The 22,026-nt window shown below is 48.2% G+C and overlaps 1 long non-coding RNA gene across 1 annotated transcript; it reads right to left on the bottom strand.

Moving 5' to 3' along the window:
- Nucleotides 1-2,214: 2,214 nt before the first annotated feature.
- LOC134965569 (uncharacterized) lies at nucleotides 2,215-21,458 on the bottom strand. Its single transcript, XR_010188441.1, has 3 exons — nucleotides 21,334-21,458; nucleotides 10,791-10,859; nucleotides 2,215-2,974 (listed from the first exon to the last, which is right to left on the bottom strand). It is a non-coding gene; the product is annotated as an uncharacterized LOC134965569 (long non-coding RNA).
- Between the last annotated feature and the right edge of the window lie 568 nt (nucleotides 21,459-22,026).

Below are 22,026 nucleotides of genomic sequence, written 5' to 3'. Positions count from 1 at the left end.
CAAGTACCAGCATGCGGGAGAAAAACGGGCCCGCTGGTACCTGTAGTTCTAATGGAAAAAAAATACCCAAATAAAAACAGGACACAGACACCGTCGACAGTAAAACTTTATTACACACTGCCGACACACACATACTTACCTATGTTCACACGCCGACATCGGTCCTCTTCTCCATGTAGAATCCCGGGGTACCTGAAAATAAAAGATCAATTATACTCACCTCAACAGGCTCCAGAGATAAATCCACGGACTTGGCAAAAAAAGAAAACGAACAACCGGACCTGCGGACCGAAAGGGGTCCCATGCTGACACATGGGACCCCTCTCCCCGAATGCCGGGACATCACGTGACTCCTGTCACTGATGTCCCTTCAGCCAATCAGGAAGCGCTACTGCCGTGGCGCTCATCTGATTGGCTGGACGCCGTCTGTACTCTGACAGCGCCTCGCACAGCTCCCTCCATTACTTTCAATGGTGGGAACTTAGCGGCTAGCGGTGGGGTCACCCGCCGGTCACCGCTGACCGGCGGGTGACCTCACCGCTAGCCGCTAAGTTCCCACCATTGAATATAATGGAGGGAGCTGTGCGATGCGCTGTCACAGCGATCAGCCAATCAGGTTAGCGCAACGAAGTTGCGCTTCCTGATTGGCTTAGAGACCTGTCAGTGACAACTGTCACTGACAGATCTTAATCGTGGATAGGTGTCCCATGTGTCAGCATGGGACACCTTTCAGTCCGTTTTTGGTGCGGGTAAATGCGCTTTCTTTTTTTGCCAAGTCCGTGGATTTATCTCTGGAGCCTGTTGAGGTGAGTATAATTGATCTTTTATTTTCAGGTACCCCGGGATTCTACATGGAGAAGAGGACCGATGTCGGCGTGTGAACATAGGTAAGTATGTGTGTGTCGGCAGTGTGTAATAAAGTTTTACTGTCGACGGTGTCTGTGTCCTGTTTTTATTTGGGTATTTTTTTCCCATTAGAACTACAGGTACCAGCGGGCCCGTTTTTCTCCCGCATGCTGGTACTTGTGGTTCTCCAAGTACCAGCTTGCAGGGGAGGCTTGCTGGGACTTGTAGTACTAATGGAAAAAACAATATCTTTTTTTTTGAACACAAAGGCTATCAGCCCCCCCATCCGCAGCCCATTGGATGGGGGGGGACAGCCTCGGGCTTCACCCCTGGCCCTTGGGTGGCTGGGGGGGGGGGACCCCTTGATTGAAGGGGTCCCCATTCCCCCAGGGTTCCCCGGCCAGGGGTGACTAGTTGGATATTTGATGCCACGGCCGCAGGGCACTGTATAAAAGTGACCCCCGGCTGTGGCATTATCTGTCCAGCTAGTGGAGCCCGATGCTGGTGTTAAAAATACGGGGGACCCCTACTCGTTTTGTCCCCCGTATTTTTGGCACCAGCATCAGGCGCAGAGCCCGGTGCTGGTTTTAAAAATACGGGGGATCCCCTGTCAATTTTTTCCCCGCATTTTTAGAACCAGGACCAGCTCAATGAGCCCGAGGCTGGTTATGCTTTGGAGGGGGGACCCCACGCCATTTTTTCCCCGGATTTTACCGTTCCAGCAATAAAAAAAATAAAAAAATAAAAATATTATTTTAAAAAATATATAAATAATATTTGTGCCTCCCCCCAAAAAAAAAAAAAAACCTAATCCCTTCTAATATAAATAGATCTGCTATTCCTAAAAAAAAAAACACAAAAAAAAACATGTTTAAATTTTTTTTATTTGTTTTCACCCTCCAAAGTGTGGCGGAGTGAAAATCGCGAATTTGCTGTCTAAAAGCACTGCAGGCGAATTTCCAAACTTGAATTGAATATGCTGGAGGCGAATTGCAGCATCTGTACCATTGCAGAAAAGGCGAATTCGGAAAAAGGCGAATTGAGAAAAGGCGAATTTTGACGGGCCGTTTTTTTGCGAAAAATGACTGCACTGCATAGGCGAATTGATTTTTGGAGGCGAAAACGGCCCGGAATTCGCCTATTTTGCCAATTCGCCCGCTATTGCATATACCCCATAGCCTTTTAAAGTATACTTTAGGTTTCACTTTAAACAAAAAAGGAACATGATAACTCATCTGCCTTAGGTTGATAATGCTAATTGAACCCACTTTTTTTTTTTGCACTGAAAAAATTATTAAGTATGAAGTAAAGGAATGTATAATGAATTCTCGGTGTCAGGCAAGATTGATAAAACATTTTTTACTGTAATCTCCATATTTTGATTGACAAAGGGTCAAAATTTCAAAGTGATACATGGATTAGGCACTGGGATGTGAATTTTTTTATAGATACACCTCAGAAAAAATGGAGTATCAGGAGTGGCATTTCCCAGCAATTTTTCGAAACTTTGACCCCCTATACCAGGGCTGGCCAAACCGGTCCTCGAGATCTACAAACAGTTCATGTTTTCCAGGCCTCCTGGAGATTTATAGAATTGTCAGTTAGGAATGAATGCAGCACATCTTAATTAGTAATTACTACACCTGTGCACCAGCTAGGAGGTCTGGAAAATGTGAACTGTTGGTAGATCTCGAGGACTGGTTTGGTCAGCTCTGCCCTATACTGTATCTCGAAAACTTTGAGGCCTAGAGAAGAAAAATTTGACATGGATTAGTATCTATGTGGTAGTATCAAGTGTACAAAGTATCATGAAAATCTGGGTCGGTGGGTGTCATAATTAACATCCTCATCATCAACCTCCTCATTTGTAATCGGTGGTAGTCCTTCCAAAAAATTGTTCTGTGAGAGCCCAAACAAAGCAAGCACTTCAACCACAAAAGTGTCAGTCCCTATCACTGAAGTGCTTGGCTTTTTACACTGTGCATGTCCTTTTTAATATCCAACATAAGGGTGGGAGGGAGGGCCCAAGGACAATTCAATCTTACACCACTTTTCATTTCTGCACTGCTGTGTGGCAATGTTTCACAGATGTCGGTTAGTGACCAGCCAACTCGCTGCAGCCTTTGGCCTAAAACGGATGAAAACAATATTGTTAGCTGTGAGGTGGTTATATTTGACTGGAAATGAGTGGAAATGGATGTCATTGAGGTTAATAATACTGTAGGAACAAAAAACAGGCCAAACTTCTGTGATTTTAGCTGTTTTGATGATTTAATAAAAAAAAAAATAAAGATCCAAAACTAAAACCCACAAGGGCGGTGGGGCAAAATCAATACAGATCCAAAACCAAAACCCCAAACCCATGATTTGGGCTAGCACACATTCCTAATTTTCATCCACGTGCAGAGTTATACACATATATGATGTCCGCCTGCCTCTGTCTGTATGCTTGGTGTTATATTTGTCCTCATTATCAGGGTGCAGATGTATTTATGCCTCTTTTCAACTCTGCAGTTGCATTGAGATGCCCTGACTGAACTGTGCCTTAGTAAGAATGCTGATTACAGCCCAGTTACACCTCTTTGGTTGCAAATGGAATTGCGCTTGAAATAAGTAATACCTTGCATCAAACGTACTTACATATGTTTGGCTCTTTTGCGTGTGTAGTGGAAAAACATGCAAGCTACTCTCCACAAATAAGCATACTTTTAACCCTGCATCAGGCTCATTGAGTATTAATAAGGATGAGACTATCTAGGGTCATAACTTTGGGTGTGCGACTGGTGCCGCTTCCCAGGGCTCAAGGTGTGCTGTTGCTACACTGTTGGCATCTGTATTTGATGACTAGCCATGGCCATTCAATTTTCTGCTCCTGGCTCGTCTACTGTGATGCCATGTTACAACCCTGGAATATTCCGCATATCACAAAAATGTTTGTGACTTCAAAGTCTAAGAAGTCTTACAGGATCCTTATTTAATTTTAGTGTTCACATAATTTTAGAGTACTGTACTGGGATCATCAGCCCACAGAATAGCCCATATCAATGCTGTCCAAGGCTTTTACATGAGGTCCTCATACAGTATATGTTACATTTATGTGCTCACAGGCTAAAGACTAAAATAATCATGTCATACAAACTCTCTATTATGGAGGAGTCTAATGAAGTTGGTATGGATTTTAGGAACCACAAAAAAAGCCTTCGGACAGCTCGGCCCATACCAACCATTAATTTCATATTCAGCTAAAGCATTGCAGTCTGGAATACAAGACAGAGAGGTAGGAGCACAGGTGTATAGCTGTTTTCCAACAATGTGGTGTAATATTAATTTCAGATTTTTCAAAATTATTATAAATAATTGTTAGGGCAGTTTTAATGATGACATATTTTTTGGTTGCAAAATCAAAATAATAATGAAAAAATAATATGTATAGCAATCCCTCTCCCACTTAAACTAAATAGAATTGTCTTATCTTTTTACAGGGTTCTCTATCCCCCCATTATCAGGATCCATCACGTATCTGATCCCAAAATATTTACTGCTCAGAATGTATGTTGTTGTAACCATGTATATTCTGTATGGAAATGTCATTTTTTCAAACTTAGGGGCAGATGTATTAAGCCTGGAGAAAGTGATAAAGCTGTGATAAGTGGAAGGTGATAACGCACCAGCCAATCAGGTCCAATATGTAAATTTACAGTTAGGAGCTGATTGGCTGGTACGTTATCACCTTGCACTTATCACTGCTTTATCACTTCTCCAGGTTTAATACATCTGCCCCTGTATGCCAAAATTCCCTTTTGTAATTAACACCAGGTAATTGAACTGAATTAGGGGACGTTTGGATTGTAAAGGGGGGTACTAAAGGAGCGATCGCTGCTTAAAATCTTAGCAATCTGACTAGATTGCTTAGATTTTAAGCAGTGATCTCTCCGTGTGTACCCCTCACAGCGATAGCGATGCGCAGCCCCGCAGGCCAATCTAGCGGGTCGCTCACTTCACCCGCTGGATGAAATTAGCACCCCCCCCCCCCGTCTCCCCCTGCGCGCTCAGCACACATCGCGCTGTGCTGAGCGGCAGGAGAGATGTGTGCTGAGCGGTTCGCTCAGCACACATCTCTCCCCACATCTGCCAGTGAGTACTGGCCTTAAGAGCTCTGTTTACTGTACACAGCAGGTGGCCTTGTGTGAACTACAGAAGATTTTATAGCTTGTACACAGACTTCATGTCTGTCTAGGTGATAGAAAGTTCTCATCGCTATTGAGACACAATTTGTCATTTTCTCAGAACTGCTTTAGCTAAAAAACACATGTGAAGAGCTGACCAGAAAAGTGAAAGATGCTTACCAATGCATTCGCATATTTACGCATGTATTCGCAGAAATCGAGTACTATTGGCAATTATAGTTGACCCATGCATAAGCAGGATCAGGGCCGTAACTACGTGTGTGCCAAGTGGGCTTGACACACAGCGCAGTTGCCCTGAGGGCGCACGGCCAGCGGCATGTAATGAGTCAAATTGACTCATTACATGCCGCCTCTAAGTCTCTGCGCCGTGCGCCGCGCTGTGAAGATAGACGACATCAGCGCCGGGCAGCGGAGAAGGAGGAGGGAGGGGGAGCAGGGAGCCGCAGCAGCGCTATGTTATTGGTAGTAAGCGCCGCTGCAGCATCCCCCTCTCCTTCCGTATTGGTTGCCCGGCAGCCAATACGGAAGGAGAGGGGGATGCTGCAGCGGCGCTTACTACCAATAACATAGCGCTGCTGCGGCTCCCTGCTCCCCCTCCCTCCTCCTTCTTCTCACCTCACTGCCTGCACCGAGGGAGCTGCACGAGGAGCCTGTCAGCGGGGAGAAGGTAAGTATATCCCCCCCTCTCTCTCTCTCTCTCTCTCTCGGACACCGCCTGCCGCAATGTGTAAAAAATGGGACTGGCTGCCGCAATGTGTAAAATGGGACTGGCTGCCGCAATGTGTAAAAAATGGGACTGGCTGCCGCAATGTGTAAAAAATGGGACTGGCTGCCGCAATGTTTAAAATGGGACTGGCTGCCGCAATGTGTAAAAAATGGGACTGGCTGCCACAATGTGTAAAATGGGACTGGCTGCCGCAATGTGTAAAAAATGGGACTGGCTGCCGCAATGTGTAAAAAATGGGACTGGCTGCCGCAATGTGTAAAATAGGACTGGCTGCCGCAATGTGTAAAAAATGGGACTGGCTGCTGAAATGTGTAAAAAGGGGGACTGGCTGCTGCAATGTGCAAAAAGGGGGACTGGCTGCTGCAATGTGTAAAAAGAGGGACTGGCTGCCGCAATGTGTAAAATGGGACTGGCTGCCGCAATGTGTAAAAAATGGGACTGGCTGCTGCAATGTGTAAAAAGGGGGACTGGCTGCCGCAATGTGTAAAATGGGACTGGCTGCCGCAATGTGTAAAAAATGGGACTGGCTGCCGCAATGTGTAAAAAATGGGACTGGCTGCCGCAATGTGTAAAATGGGACTGGCTGCCGCAATGTGTAAAATATGGGACTGGCTGCCGCAATGTGTAAAAAATGGGACTGGCTGCCGCAATGTGTAAAAAATGGGACTGGCTGCCGCAATGTGTAAAATGGGACTGGCTGCCGCAATGTGTAAAAAATGGGACTGGCTGCCGCAATGTGTAAAATGGGACTGGCTGCCGCAATGTGTAAAATGGGACTGGTTGCCGCAATGTGTAGAAAATGGGACTGGCTGCCACAATGTGTAAGATGGGACTGGCTGCCGCAATGTGTAAAAAATGGGACTGGCTGCTGCAATGTGTAAAAAGGGGGACTGGCTGCTGCAATGTGTAAAAAGGGGGACTGGCTGCTGCAATGTGTAAGAAATGGGACTGGCTGCTGCAATGTGTAAAAAGGGGGACTGGCTGCCGCAATGTGTAAAAAGGGGGATGGCTGCCGCAATGTGTAAAAAGGAGGACCGGCTGCCGCAATGTGTTAAAAGGGAGACTGGCTGCTGTAATGTGTAAAAAGGGGGACTGGATGCCGCAATGTGTAAAAAGGGTCTATCTGCCGCAATGTGTAAAAAGGGGGACTGGCTGCCACAATGTGTAAAAAGGGTCTATCTGCCACAATGTGTAAAAAGGGGGCCTGGCTGCCGCAATGTGTAAGAAGGGGTCCTGGCTGCCGCAATGTGTAAAAAGGGAGACTGGCTGCCGCAATGTGTAAACAGGGGGAATGGCTGCAGCAATGTGTAAAAAGGGGGACACTGTCTGCTGTAATGTATAAAAGGGGCTCTACCTGGTGTAGTGGCGCTACTGTGCAGCGTAATTTGAATAATGTAGACTACTGTGCACCGTAGTATGAATTGCTATTATTTTGTGGCCACGCCCCTTCCCTGTGAAGCCACGCCCCTAGGATTTTTTTGCACGCCTGCGGCGCGCACTGCCCCGATCTTGCATAGGGGGGGGGGGGGGGGGGGCGCCACTGTCGTTTCTTGCACACAGCACTAAAATGCCTAGTTACGGCACTGAGCAGGATATACAGTGGCGCCATGTTTTTAATCTCAGCAATCACAGCTGACGTCAAAGGCACACCCCACATATGGCCATGACACGTCTGCCTTTTCCCAACCACTCCCCACAAACGCCATGTAACCTCCCACAAATGATCACTTCCTGGCAAATGATCACTTTGCCTGGACTGTAAAAGCATTTAGGCTTTTGCACACATGCAATGCGGTCGCAGCACATGCGCAGTCATCTGATAATCGTCCGATTTGCAATTTTGCAACTGATGCTGAATACGGCAGAAAACTAGGCCTCATATCCACAGTGGCGGATTTAGCGGGGGGCGATTAGGGCGAACGCCCCCCTACACATACCGGAACCGGGATGGAGGCTGGGTCCTGCCGCGGTGTTGGGAACGGGGTGGAGAGCGGTGGAGAGCGGTGCAGCGCGGCGGGGGAAGGGGAGAGAGAGAGAGAGAGAGAGAGCGTCCTGACGCGCATACAGCGGCCTCTGTTCTGACCACGCCCCCTCCTCTCTGTACGCACGTCAGGATGCTCTCTCTCTCTCCCCGTCCCCCGCCGCGCTGCACCGCTCTCCACCCGTTCCCAACACCGCGGCGGGACCCGGCCTCCATCCCGACTCCTCATGCTGCTGCGGACAAAATATGAGTAGGTGTCAGTGTATGCCATGTCTCCTCCCCTCCAAGCTAAAGTAAGTGTGAGTGTGTGTGTGTGTGTGTGTGTGTGTCATATCTTCCACCCCCCCTTCTCCTCCTAGCTAAAGTGTGTGTATGCCATGTCTCCCCTCCTAGCTAAAGTGTCTGTGTTCCATGTCTCCCCCCTCCGCTCCTAGCTAAAGTGTCTGTGTGCCATTTCTCCCCCTCTTCTCCTAACTAAAGTGTATGATATGTCCCCCCTCCTAGCAAAAGTGTGTGTGTTCCACGTCTCCCCCCCCCCTCCTAGCTAAAGTGTGTGTGCCACGTCTCCCCCCCCCCCTCCTCCTAGCTAAAGTGTCTGTGTGCCATGTCTCTCCAAGACAGGGACAGCTCGATGGCCATTTGAGTGGAGTGGCGGTACACATGACTGATCTGGCAGAGGACCTCCAGTTCAGAAGCGGATCTCAGACAGTGAGACATGGGACAAAGATCCGCAGGCCCGCAGCTTGGGGTAAGATACTGTTTAAGCCCTTAAGCTGCAATACTCGGAGTAAAGAAGGGGGCAGGCTCCCCTGTGTTTTTTTTCCACGCTGCCCCAGTGTAAGTTAATTAGGGGGTAGGATTCCCCTTGCCCCCAGTGCCTGCATTATTTTGACTCATTCAGTGTACTGTAATGTGAATTTTGGCTCATTCTACGTGCTGTAATGTGAATTTCGGCTCATTCTACGCGCTGTAATGTGAATTTCGGCTCATACAGTGTGCTGTAATGTGAATTTCGGCTCATACAGTGTGCTGTAATGTGAATTTCGGCTCATTCAGTGTGCTGTAATGTGAATTTCAGCTCATTCAGTGTGCTATAATGTGAATTTCGGCTCATTCAGTGTGCTACAATGTGAATTTCGGCTCATTCACTGTGCTATAATGTGAATTTCGGCTCATTCAGTGTGCTATAATGTGAATTTCGGCTCATTCAGTGTGCTACAATGTGAATTTCGGCTCATTCAGTGTGCTATGATGTGAATTTCAGCTCATACTGTGTGCTACAATGTGAATTTCAGCTCATACAGTGTGCTACAATGTGAATTTCAGCTCATACAGTGTGCTACAATGTGAATTTCGGCTCATTCTGTGTGCTGTAGAAACAGAATTTGTCGGCAGATAAGAACCACTTGGCCCATCTAGTCTGCCCCCTTTTTTTTTTACATTATTTTTATCTCTAACCTTATGTGATCCTTATTTCTTTGTAAGAATATCCTTATGTATATCCCATGCATGTTTAAATTGCCCTACTGTCTTATCCTCTACCACCCCTGATGGAAGGAATGGCGATTCAGCAGTCTGTATCATCAGTGCGCAGGGTTCTCTCCACTAACTGGCAACATTTTATTAGTAATGGCAACAATAGGAAATTTTAGAAGCGAACGGGAAGTGCATTACTAAGTGGGAGGGGCTATGATTAGGGGAGGAGTCAAAATTTTTAAACCGCCCCCCCCCTAAAAGTTAAGTCTAGATCCGCCACTGAATATGCAGTGGTGCAGAGAGCGTGTGTGTGGGAGGGAGGATACTAATTACCCAGGCCCAAGTCTGATGGAGGGGCCCAGGTTCTCCCCCCTTCCATGGCAGCAGCAAATGCTGTTCTTCTCCTCAGCCCAGTACACGCTGCTGCGCGCTGGGCTGCAGTGTGGCCAGGGAGAAGCTTAAAGTACTATTTTATCTGTATTTCTTTCTAAGGGTGCATGGCCACACCTCCTGTGAGTAGGCCACGCCTCCTGAAAAGTACCTGGACCCAGCCAGGCTCTCTTTTGCCCTGCTCATACGTAAGCAACTTTGTTTTCTGAACTTTTTCCTAGTTTTATTTCTTTGAAATTTTCTGAAATCTGTGTGTACTTTTGAAATAATCATACTTGTATTTACTTTGTAACCCTTTTTTGTACTGCAAGCTCTGAAGTTATTCTTGAAATTAAATCCTATTTTCTAGTCCTGATTTTTTGTGTTCTTAGACCCACGGCCTTAAAAGGCACATGATGCAGATTTTTACTGAGTTACCTCCCATAATTCCTTTGGTGGTAGCAATTACCGGGTCTGAAGCAACCATAAGTCAATTGCCAGCGATTTTCAGATTGACGTATCTGGAGAATCGGCCAGCCTGTCACGACACTCATAAATAACTTTCAATTTAGAATTAGGAATATAAGTGTATGTGCTGCCTAATCTGTTATATCACAAGCATGTGAAATACTGGAAGACTCTGGGGGTTGTAAGTATTCCTGAAAACACAAGACGCTTTCTTTCATGGTGCCACTAGCAATACCTCCTATGTATCAGTTTCATAATCAGGATAGCAAATCGCGATCCAACCATAATTTTTTACGAGCGGCCCGCGGGCGCATGCGCCCACACTTTCTTTGAGGGGGGGGGGCACAGAAAATGTGATTGCCTCTGCCTGTCAATCAGGTAGGGGCGGGGGCACTGCTCCATTCCCAGAGAGGAGACGGAGCGTTGCGGAGGGGCGGTGTTTCTGCTAACAAGCTTGTTGAAGGGGAGGGAAGCAGCGGTCAGCATGCTGGGCAGCGTGGCCCAGCGATGGGCAGCCCCCAGCATGCTAGGAAAAGGATAACAAATTCTGCTGATTAGCAGAATTTGCTATCCTTACTGAATTAGGCCCTTTGTCTCTAAATGAATTACCAGGCTCCTTCTCTGTGCCATTAATCAGGGTAGGCTTTGTTTCCTACAAATGACCAAGATCCTTGCTGTTCTTCCTAGAGTGACACACTGCATACAGCAATTGCATGCCACAGTAAAAGATACTTACAGACTGACGAGGCTGTTTCAGATATGATAGCGGTCAGTGAGGGAGCGTGCTTATTTGCTGTATCCATCTCTGTTGGGAAGAACAGAGAAGCGTGGTGTAATTATTTGTCTATTTTCCTGCGTTCTGATTAGAGGCACAATGTATACTCGTTTGTTAGAGATACAGGAAATGTAAAACACATTTATTCACATAAAATCATTATACATTGCTAGGGGTTGTCACCAGTGGCGTGCGGTGAGGTCAGTGGCTGGTGAGGCACTGCAGCCATAATGACCGTCGAGTCCCACCAAAGATTCCTACCACCGCAGAGCCAATGCCCGCTACTGCTAATAGTAGTGCAGAGAGGCTTAGTATGATTATACAGACGGGATCCCGGCGGCCAGAATACCGACAGCGGAATCCCAACCATCAGAATGCCGACAGGTCCCTGTAAAGTACCCTAACCCTCCCATGCACCCTACCCTAACTGTCTCTTGTGGGTGCCTAAACCTAAGCCTCCCCGATGCCTAAACCTAACCCTCCCCGATGCCTAAACCTAACCCTCCCCTCTTGGTGCCTAACCTCCCCTTCTATGTGCCTAAACCTAACCCTCCATCCCCGGTACTTAACGCTAACCTTCCCATTCCTGCACCAAAGCCTAACCCTCCTTATCCTGCCTAAACCTGACCCCCCTGCGGCAGGTCCCACTAAAAGGACTTTCGGGAATCCGGCTTTTGGTATTTTGATACTGGTATCCCGAGCGGCGTCTGTATTTAGACGCCGGGCTTGTGGTGCCCTTCGGGATTTCAGCGTCAGGATATTGCCCATCGGGAACTTAACTGCATCCCGTGCAGAGTAGGGGGCAGACAGGGACTAATAGAAGGGGTGGCAGGATGGGAGTAGTGGTGGGAAGAAGTGGGCAGGATAGGTGTAGAGGGGACTCGGCGAGTATAAGTTAATATAGATGAACAAGGATCTCACCTCTTTACAGCTCACACTCGGACAGCCAGAGTTGAAGTGATGGGTCCCGCTCCTCCGTCAGCTCACACCCGTCTCTTTCTTGCACTATCCAGCGGGCTAGGACAAAGGGGTAGACCAGTGCCGTAACTAGACATTTTGGTGCCCTGTGTCATTAAGAGAATTGGGACCCCACGGGCAAATGCAAAAAAGGGACAGCGTGCACCATAAATATGATGGCAGGGGCGTGGCCACAGAATAGTTCCAATTCACATTACTCTACACGGTAGTGTCCGAAAGCCACATTACACCATACAGTAGTACTCCTTATACACATTACACCACACAGTAGTGTACGTAAATCACATCATACCGCACAGAAGTGTCTATTATTCACATTGTGCCGCACAGTAGTGTATTTTGTTCACATTACACTGCACAGTAGTGCCGCATATACACATTATGCCATGCAGAGCACCTCCATCTCATTCCTCCATCTCCTCCTCATACATCCCTGACTTTTGAGGGCATGCTGGCCCTTGTGGTTCTTCATCTATAAAGTCACCCTGCTCTCTTTTAATCTATACTGTAAGAGTTCCGGCAGTGGGCTGATGTTATGAGTGAGTGAATGGTTAGTTCTGTTGCTGAGGGACGTTGGAGACCCACAAATGGTGTTGGATGAGGTACATTGCTGCTGTGAGCCACCTACAGGTATTAGTGCGGGGACATGGTGGGAGCGGGTGTGGAGGTGAGTGGCTGGGGACAGGTATCAGTGAGGGAACACGGGGTAAGGGGGTGTGGATGTGAGTGGCTGGAGACAAGTATCAGTGAGGGGACATGGAGTAAGGGGTGTGAGTGGCTGGGGAAAAGGTATCAGTGAGGGGAGTAGGGGTGTGAAAGGCCGGGGACAGAAAAGCAGCACATCTGTGAGATGCAGGGAGGTTGCCAGGCCTGCTCGTCAGCAAGCCGCTACTAGCAGGCGAATAAGATCTGCAGCTCGTCAGAAAGCACAGCACAGTTACCAGCCCTGCAGGTCATCACTTCATGTGCTCTGCACAACACAGGTGACCCGCATCTCGTCACCTGCCGGGCTCTGTTGAACCTGCTGCAGCGCGCGATGGGATACAGCGCAGCTCAGAGGAAGAGGGAGACTGGAGGTAGGGGGAAATCCTGTACACACTTATCCAATACACATATATATTTTCACTAGGTGCTTCATCGCGCCCTACGGGCGCTCTTCACACCGTCGCAAGGGGCTACGCCCCCTTAACCCTTGCATGCCTTTCTGGGGTTTAATATTTGTATTATATGGAGTATTACCTGCATTCCTTTGTTAGTGGTTAAATATTGCACAATGAAAGGGCGTGCGATGGTGAAGGAGGCGCAGCCCCTTGCGACGGCGTGAACAGCACCTGCAGGGCACGTTGTACAGAATGTAGCGGGTGCGGGGGGGACTGCGGATGGTGTCTGTAGATGCTGCAGGTGGAGGGGAGGCAGAAGTGGGGGTGGGGCCCGGATGGGGAAGGTTCGGGAGGTGCTGCGCGTGGGGGAGGGGCAGAGGAGTGGGGGATGCAGATGGGGGAGGGGTCCGGAGGCACCGCAGGTGGGGGAGGGGCAGGGGTGCCACGGGTGGGAGAGGGGCAGGTGTGGGGATGTTGTGGATGGGTGAAGGGTTCCGGAGGTGCTGTGGGATGGGAAGGGACGGGTGTGCCGGGGGTTGGGTAGGGGACCGCAGGCACCATGGGTAGGGTAGGGGCAGGTACGGGTGTTGCGGCGGATGGGAAAGGAGGTCCGGAGGTGCTGCAGGTGGTGGAGGGGCAGGTGCAGGGGTGCCATTGGTGGGGGAGGGGTGGGTGAGGGGGGGACCGCTGATGGAGGAGGGTGTCTGCAGATGCTGCGGGTGGAGGGGGGCAGGTGTGGGGGGAGACGTATAAGGAGGGTGAATGGTGGAAGGGGCCTGGAGGTGCTGTGGGTGGTGAAGGGGTGGAGGAGTGGGAGCCACGGGTGGTGTAGGGGGTCTGGAGGCACAGCATGTGGGGGAGGGGTGGAGTGCCGCATGTGGTGGAGGGGAAGGTGCGGAGGTGTGGTGCATTGGGGAGAGGTCTGGAGGCGCTGCGGGTACTGTACATGCCATAAAAGGTAGTTGGAGGGTATGCAGTAACAGGGCCAGGACAGGGGTGACAGGGTCAGTACAGGGTTGACGGGGCCAGGACAGGGGTGACGGTGCCAGGATAGGGGTGACGGGGCCAGGACAGGGGTGACGGGGCCAGGACAGGGGTGACGGGGCCAGGACAGGGGTGACGGGGCCAGGACAGAAATGATAGGGACAGGATAGGGGTGACAGGGCCAGGGTAGGGGGCGGCAGGACCAGGACAGGGGTGACGGGGCCAGTATAGGGTTCACAGGGCAAGCACAGGGGTGACAGGGCCAGGATAGGGGTAACAGGGCCAGCATAAGGGTGACAGGGCCAGGATAAGGGTGAAAGGGCCAGAATAAGGGTGGCAGGGCAAGGCCAGGGACATGACAGAACACAGGGCATGGGAGAGATTGGTATTAGGGACAAAACAGTGGTGACAGACAGATGTGTCTTACCGGAGTCACTGCTGCTGGCTGCTGCTGTTCCATTCCAACCTGTTGGGATCTGCTGCTGCTGGAGACTTGGCATGGCTGACTCTCTCAGGCTGGAGTCCTGCTTTCTCTGCCAGTCCGCATCCCTCCCCCCCCTCCTCAGTCACACACCGCAGACCTCGCGCAGCTGCCGGGCACTGTGGTAAGGTGAGACTGGAAATGACTGGTTAGCCCCCAGGAGATGCTGCGGCTGGAGGGAGGAGGGGGTCATAGCATGTACGTGGTGCGGACCTCACGGCTTCCGGGCACTGTGGTAAGGGGAGACTGGGAGTGACTGGTTATCTCCCAGGAGACGCTGCGGCTGGAGGGAGGAGTGGGTCAGAGCCTGCAAGCAGCTCGGATTTCTGCAGCGCTACCCGCCAGCTAAAGTGTGTGAATGAGCTGGGCGCACTCCACTGCGGGTGGCAGCGCTGCAGCTAGCGGTGGGGTTGCCGGGGCTGGAGATAACAGAGGCAGTATGGAACCTGCACAGCGGCAGGTGCCTCACTAAACTGCAGCTAAGAAGCGTGGAGTGTGTCAGAAAGTGACGCTCCTCCGCACCAGAGAGACCCTGCTGAGTATGCCGATGTGGGGGGTCAAGCACACAGTGAGCCGGTGCCCGTCTGTCTGTATGACATACCCCTCACACACCCCCATACCTCCCAAATGTCCCGATTTTCGCGGGACAGTCCCATTTTTTGGGGTCTGTCCCGCTGTCCCACCCGCGGGTCGCAGTGTCCTGCGGTGGGGGGGGCAGTTGGAAAGCTCCTGTACTCGCTGTTCTGCTTAGCAGAGCAGCGGTGAATAGTGGAGACAGAGGGAGAGGGGGCATCAGGGGGTACGGATTAATGGGGGGGTTCCAGCAGCAGAGCCGGATTAAGGGGGGGCGGGGGATACGTACCGTTGGCCCCACAGTTTTAGAGGCCCCCCCGGCTGGAGTAGCTCTGTCCCAGCTCAGAAGCCCCCCCCCCCCCGTCCTGCCAGCAACAGTGGCAGCATTGTGCTACAGTCAGCACACGCTGCTGCATATTGGCAGGTCTGTGGTGTTGCAGGGAGGCAGCAGTCTCCCTGCTTTCTTCTCCCTGTGCGGGTGTGTAGGGGGGAGCGACCACCTCCTCTGGATTTAGCCCTAGCTGAGGGGCCAAAATCCCATAAAAAAAATAAAAACAAAAATCGGGATTTGCATAAGGGGGCGTGGCCGCGCGGTCCGCGATTAGGCCACGCCCCCAACCCCCAGCAGGCACAGCAATGAGATAGGGCTCCCCTGTCTCAAGTGCCCTGGGCCCCCCGGACTCATAATCAGCCCCTGGGGGCATGCCAGCAGCTCACAGAGCGCTGGGCATGCCCCCTCACTGACGAAAACGGGGACCCTCCCGTGAAGCCACGCCCCCTTTTCGCCGAGTGTTTCCCTCCTTCTGCCTGGAGAAAGCACCTGCAGAAAGCTGGGAGGTATGCAGCCCTGTCTGTGACATGCCCAATGTCCATGCTATCTGCTTCTGCTCCTAGTCTCCTGTAGATTTGGCCAGATCTCTGTGACTCATTTGAATAACTCCGCCCACTGTTGTGACTCCGCCCAGCGTTAGCAAATGAATCACAAGGTCACAGAATAGGGCTATTATATAGGAGATACTCATCATGCCATCCCTATTCACCTCCCTGACTCCTCATACCCCCATCCTACTCCCCCTCCCACAAAATACTCCTGTCTTCCCTCTTTTTCTTCACATTTATCCATTCTGCTCATTGTGCTTTTGTGCTGTTGGTTTAGTTTAGTCCTTCTCTCTCCCCCACCTCCAGTTTCCCCCTTTCTCTACATCTGAGGTGCGCTGTATCCCCCATCGTATGACACCCAGCGATACAGTGCTACTTTTTCACCACCATCCCGCACTCCCTAGGTGAGAGCAAGTAAATATTTTTTTACAAATCTGACCTGCTGCAGCGGCGCTGATCTTCTTCCTGTGCTGGCCGCGCTGTTACCATGGCTGGGATCTCCGTGATAAGGGCACCACAAACAGAGGACGGAGAGACAGAAGCGGAAAGCAATCATCCCCTCCGCACCAGTCATGATCGGCTCTGACTGCAGCATACAAGCCCCTGAGCGCGGTTGTCACTGGGCTGCCCTGGGAGTGGGGCAGTTCCTCCTCTGCAGCGCTGCATGTGATGCGGCCATACAACAGGTATGGCCGCGGTTGTGCACTCCGGCGCGTGGGGGGCGGGGACTCTCACTGGTGTAATCTCGGCGGGATGGGGGGGGGGGGGCACGAGCGGTAGCCGGACCAGGAATGGAGGTGGATTACAACCCAGCCCTGCCCACTGTCTAATCACAGCAATATTAGTGACAGGGGCGTGCTTTCATATGGGCTGAAAGCACGCCCCTGTCAAAGCGGCACTTCCAGTGGGTGCCGCTTACAGGGATTTTTTCAATGGGCTTTTACTGCCCGATGCTTGGCCCCGCCTCCCGCTTCCGCCTCTTTTACACTGACAGCAGGAGGCACCGAGAGTGGTGCCTCTGAAACATGTTTAAACCTTTTTTTAAACACAATAAAAATTACTAAAATAATATGAAGGATAAAGAAGATACTTATGACACAGAATATGTGTCATAAGTATCTTTGTATCCATTAATGACAGGGGAGGCACTGCCTCCCCTGCCTCCCCTGACTGCACGTCCCTGGTTGTCACCTTTTTTTAAGAGGCTTTTAGAAAGCCCCATGTCACCAAATCAACACAGTCCCAACATTGCCGCTTGCAAAAATGCATTTCTCCCAATATTTTGAAAGTTAAAATCAGGACATGTGCATGCTGAAGATCTGCCCAAAATGCCTGGATCTGCTGAAAACAAAGGGCACCGCTATTAGTCATGCTTCTGTGTCTGCGAGGCTGGAAAAAGTCTCCTGTACCACTACCAGCACTGCTGCTGGCGCTTCACCCCCAGCCACTCCATCCCAGTCTGCACCTTCTTAGGCTTCTGTCCCTCCATCTGATGAGTCTGACATTACCCTGCAGGCCATTAACATGTCAGAGTAAAGAATGGCTGATAAATCTGCAGAAGTGTAGGTAGATGTGGCCATGATCGATCAGAACATAAGAGTAAAGACAAATTGTATATCTACAAACCCTGTAAAGGGTTAATTGACCAGCCTTGTTTCGCAGATTGCTACCTGCTAGAAAATCTTTGTACCCGTGCGACGCACCTGGGCATTGTGGTGCATACGCATGTGCAGTTTAGACCTGATTGCCCGCTGTGTGAAAACGCAGCCTAGCAATCAGGTCTGAATTACCCCCAAAGAGTGAAGCCCACTTTGTAATTGTGACTGTGCAGCTGCTTTACCCTACCATCTCCAGGCTGCCAGTACAAGATGGGAATGCACATGCTGAAATAAGCCACTTCAAAGTCTTGCTTACTGACCAATTTGGCAGGGTTCAGTATGATATGTCGACATTCACAATGTCAACAGCCATACTGTAGTCTACATTTTGCATACCTCCCAACTGTCCCGATTTTCGGGGACTGTCCCGCTGTCCCACCCGCGGGCCGCAGTGTCTCGCGGTGGGGGGGGGGGGCAGTTGGGAGGCTCAGGCACTCGCTGCCCTGCTTAGCAGAGCAGCGGTGAATAGATGCTGTGCGCATGCACACAGCGTCTATTCACTGGAGTCAGTGGGAGAGGGGGCATGCCAGCGGCTTACAGAGCGCTGGGCATGCCCCCATAGTGATGAAAACAGGGGTGTGGCTCGCGATAGCGGGTCCTCTGCGAAGCCACGCCCCTTTTCTTAGGCTACGCCCCTTTTGGGAGCACGGGCGGCTTCGCCGCACGTGTGTCCCTCTTTAGAGAGATGGAAAGTTGGGAGGTATGCATTATGTAGCTTCATAATAGGTTCATAATATTGGCATGTTTAGAATATCAACAAGCACAAACTTGTCACAAACTGGTTTCCAAATCCGTCAATCTAAAGTCACTGTCCGTGGTTTTCAGGTCGAGTCAGAACAAAGTTGGACCTGAAAAAGGTCAACATGAGTTTGTTTTTTTACTTTTTTTGGTGTCGGTTTCTTCGTAAAGTGACGGGGAACCCCAATTACTGCACCATGTCGCTCGCCATGCTTCGGGCATATGCAAAACAAGGGTTACTATTTGAACATTTTTGTTGTACCGAAACCAAATGGTTCGGTCAGACCTATTTTGAAGTCGCTAAACCCTTACATTCTTCAAAGGTAGAAAAGTATTAGAATATGAGGAAAAGTATTAGAATATGAGGACATGCACTGAGACTGGAGGGAGGTAGGTTCACGGGAAATTTGAGGAAACATTACATCACAGAAAGGGTAGTGGACAAGTGGACTAGCCTGAGCCTCCCATCAAAGGTGGTAGGGGCTAAGACAGTAGAGCTATTTAAACATGCTTGTGATAGGCATAAGGATATCCTTACAAAGAAGTAAGGATCAAATAAGGTTGAGGTAAAAATATGGTCAAAAAGGGGCAGGGTAAATGGGCCAAGTGGTTCTTATCTGCCGTCAAATTCCATGTTTCTATGTTTCTATGTATGTTAAGACCTTTTGGGTTAAAATCTGTTAACACTTCCATGAACGATATAACTAAACTCAAATGTACAGATAGTGCTGCTCAAAACGGAAAATTCCATATTGCATCAACTTCCATAAATTTAGAATCCAAAAATTTATTTACCAGTGTTCTAGTGATCTACCCAAATGGACGGGCCTCAAAAGTGTGTATTCACCACAACCCAGCATGTTCGATGGTCATGCCTGCATGTAAACCCGTTGAATTTTCACATTTAAATGTGCATAAGAAAAAAAAAATCTTCAAAAGGTGGATATATCCTTTGAAGACAAACAATATGTAGCTTACATAGCAGAATAAAAATGACATGTCTAGTGTTCCAGATACGCGATAACTATTTGTTACGGTCAGTTGCTGACACCTTTCATCTCTCAGACAAAGCTATTAATTCCCGTCATCCTCAGACAGAAACATTGGGATCAGGAACATAAATAAAGCATTTGGCATAAAAATCCACAGGGGGCAGTGTTGAACTAAAAATAACATAATAATGGAAAGTGTGTGGTGGAAACAGAAATGTCACTTATTAATCTAGAGGATCAAGGACAACTCTTCTACAGTTTTTTTTATTAACAGAGGAAAACTGGAAATTGTAAAAAACACAGAGAAGCGCTGTCGTTGAAAGTATTAGTACAATTTATTAAAAACAATTAATTAAAAAATAATATATATATATATATATATATATATATATATTTAGCATAATATTGTAAATCAACCAAATATCCTGATACTTTAAAAAGTGACTGATGTTGTTATCTCTGTAATAGAAAAAATTGTGGCAAAAATTTATATTTGCAACAAATAAATTACACACTAGGACAATCCCTTAAACATTGTATCCAACTTTGTTTTTGAGTGTAAAGCTCTTGGAATCACGAGAAACTCAATGAAGCAAGCTCCACGCGTGGGCTATTTGAACCAGAGCCGGCCTTAGGCATAGGCAAACTAGGCAATTGCCTAGGGCATTTGATATTCCAAGGGGCATCAGCAGCTTCTGCTGATTAAAATGATATGCGGCATGCCTATATTCTGTGTGTAGCATTTCATATGCAGATACAGCCACAGTCTCACACAGTATATATGCATGCTGCATATCATTTTAATCAGTAGAAGCTGCTTGTGCATCCTAGCCACATAGCAATGCAAATAAGATGCATTTTCATTACAAAAAGGTGCCATATGTTAGAATTGAGGCAATATTTATGAGGACACATCTGTATCCAAGCAGAGGTAGAGGTCACAGTGTTAGTGGCAGTGTGATTGCTGTGTGCATGTGAGTGGGTTGGTTGTGCAGTAGTGTTCGGAATATGTGAATGGAGCATTATGTGTGTCATGTAAAAATGCATTAATAATGTGCAACATATGTGTAAGGGGCACTATGCATGTCATTATGTGTAAATGTGCGGCATATGTGTAAAAGGGTACTACTGTATGTGTGTCGTGTATTGGGGCACTAATAATGTGCAGCAAATGTTTAGCGGGCACTATGTGTGTCATTATGTGTATAAGGGCATTAATAATGTGCAGCTTATGTGTAAGGGACATTATGTGTAAAAGGACATTAATAAAGGCTGTCATAATGTGTAAGGCGCATTATGTTTATAAGGACATTAATAATGTGTCTCATATGTGTAAGGGGCATTACTGTGTGGAATTATGTGTATAAATGCATTACTAATGTGTGGCATTATGTGTATAAGGTGCTCTACTATGTGGCGTTGCATATAGAAAGCACACTACTGTGTCGTCTAATGTGAATAAAGAGCAATAGGGTGTGATGTAATGTGAATAAGGAGCTCTACTGTGAGTAGTAACGTTTATAAGGTAAAGTGATACTACTGTGGGATGTAATATGAATTAGGAATACTATCGCATGATCAAATGTGAATGAAGTTGCAGTACTGTGTGGCAAAATTGGAATTGGGGTTACTATTGTGTGGTCATGCCACTTGCCTGCAAGAACACACCCCTTTTTGGGCTGTGCGCCAAATGTGCAAACTGTTCCTATTTAAAATATAGGGGGTACAAACACCAAAATAAGGACTGCTATGGGTGAGGGGTGATGGTGCTGGGATAGAGGTGCAAGGTCAGAGGCGGAACCAGCGGTGGTGCTAGGGGGCACCAGCCAGAATCTTCCCTAGGGCATCATATTGGTTAGGGCCGGCTCTGATGTGGACTTATTAGACGTTAAAGAGTTTTATAGTCCATCCATAACAAAAATGTAGTAAATAGTTCAACGTTGTAATATCCACTGCGTTAACTATATAAATATAGGGACTTTGAACCTTTTAGTAGCTCCCAGCAAAATCATCCGGTGTTTAAGAGGCTTTGCTAGGGTCACATTTTAAGCACAGTTCAAAGCACTATCAATGCATGGCAGTGTAACGCTGTGGAGCAATCTCCAGAAGCGCAGTGCTTACCCCAGCCTCTATTAGTGTACAGGTGATCAGCGATTCTCTGGTGATCGTGGGCGCCGGCTGCCCGCTCTGCTCGCTGTATTGACAAGGAAGCTGTCCGGAGCTGTGTAGGTGACGATTGGCTGGGTTCACGTTGTGCAGTGGTCAGGAAAGCATTGATAGTGCTTTGAACTGTGCTTAAAACGTGACCCTAGCAAAGCCTCTTAAACACCGGATGATTTTGCTGGGAGTTATTAAAAGGTGCAAAGTCCCTATATTTATATAGTTAACGCAGTGGATATTACAACGTTGAACTATTTACTAAATTTTTGTTATGGATGGACTATAAAACTCTTTAACGTCTATTAAGTCCACATGTTTAAATAGCCCACGCGTGGAGCTTGCTTCATTGAGTTTCTCTTAATTCCAAGAGCTTTACAATCAAAAATAAAGTTGGATACAATGTTTAAGGGAATGTCCTAGTGCGTCATTTATAAATTTTAGCCACAATTGTTTCTATTACAGAGATAACAACATCAGTCACTTTTTAAAGTATCAGGATATTTGGTTGATTTACAATATTATGCTAAATATATATATATATTTATTATTATTATTATTATTATTTTTTTTTTAATTAATTGTTTTTAATAAATTGTACTAATACTTTCAACGACAGCGCTTCTCTGTTTTTTTTACTATTTATGATTTTTTTTG

This window comes from Pseudophryne corroboree, chromosome 10 (assembly GCF_028390025.1).
Source record: "Pseudophryne corroboree isolate aPseCor3 chromosome 10, aPseCor3.hap2, whole genome shotgun sequence".
Classification (NCBI taxonomy): domain Eukaryota; kingdom Metazoa; phylum Chordata; class Amphibia; order Anura; family Myobatrachidae; genus Pseudophryne; species Pseudophryne corroboree.
The sequence above is the reverse complement of the archived record's forward strand: the minus strand, read 5'-3'. Positions and strand labels throughout refer to the sequence as shown.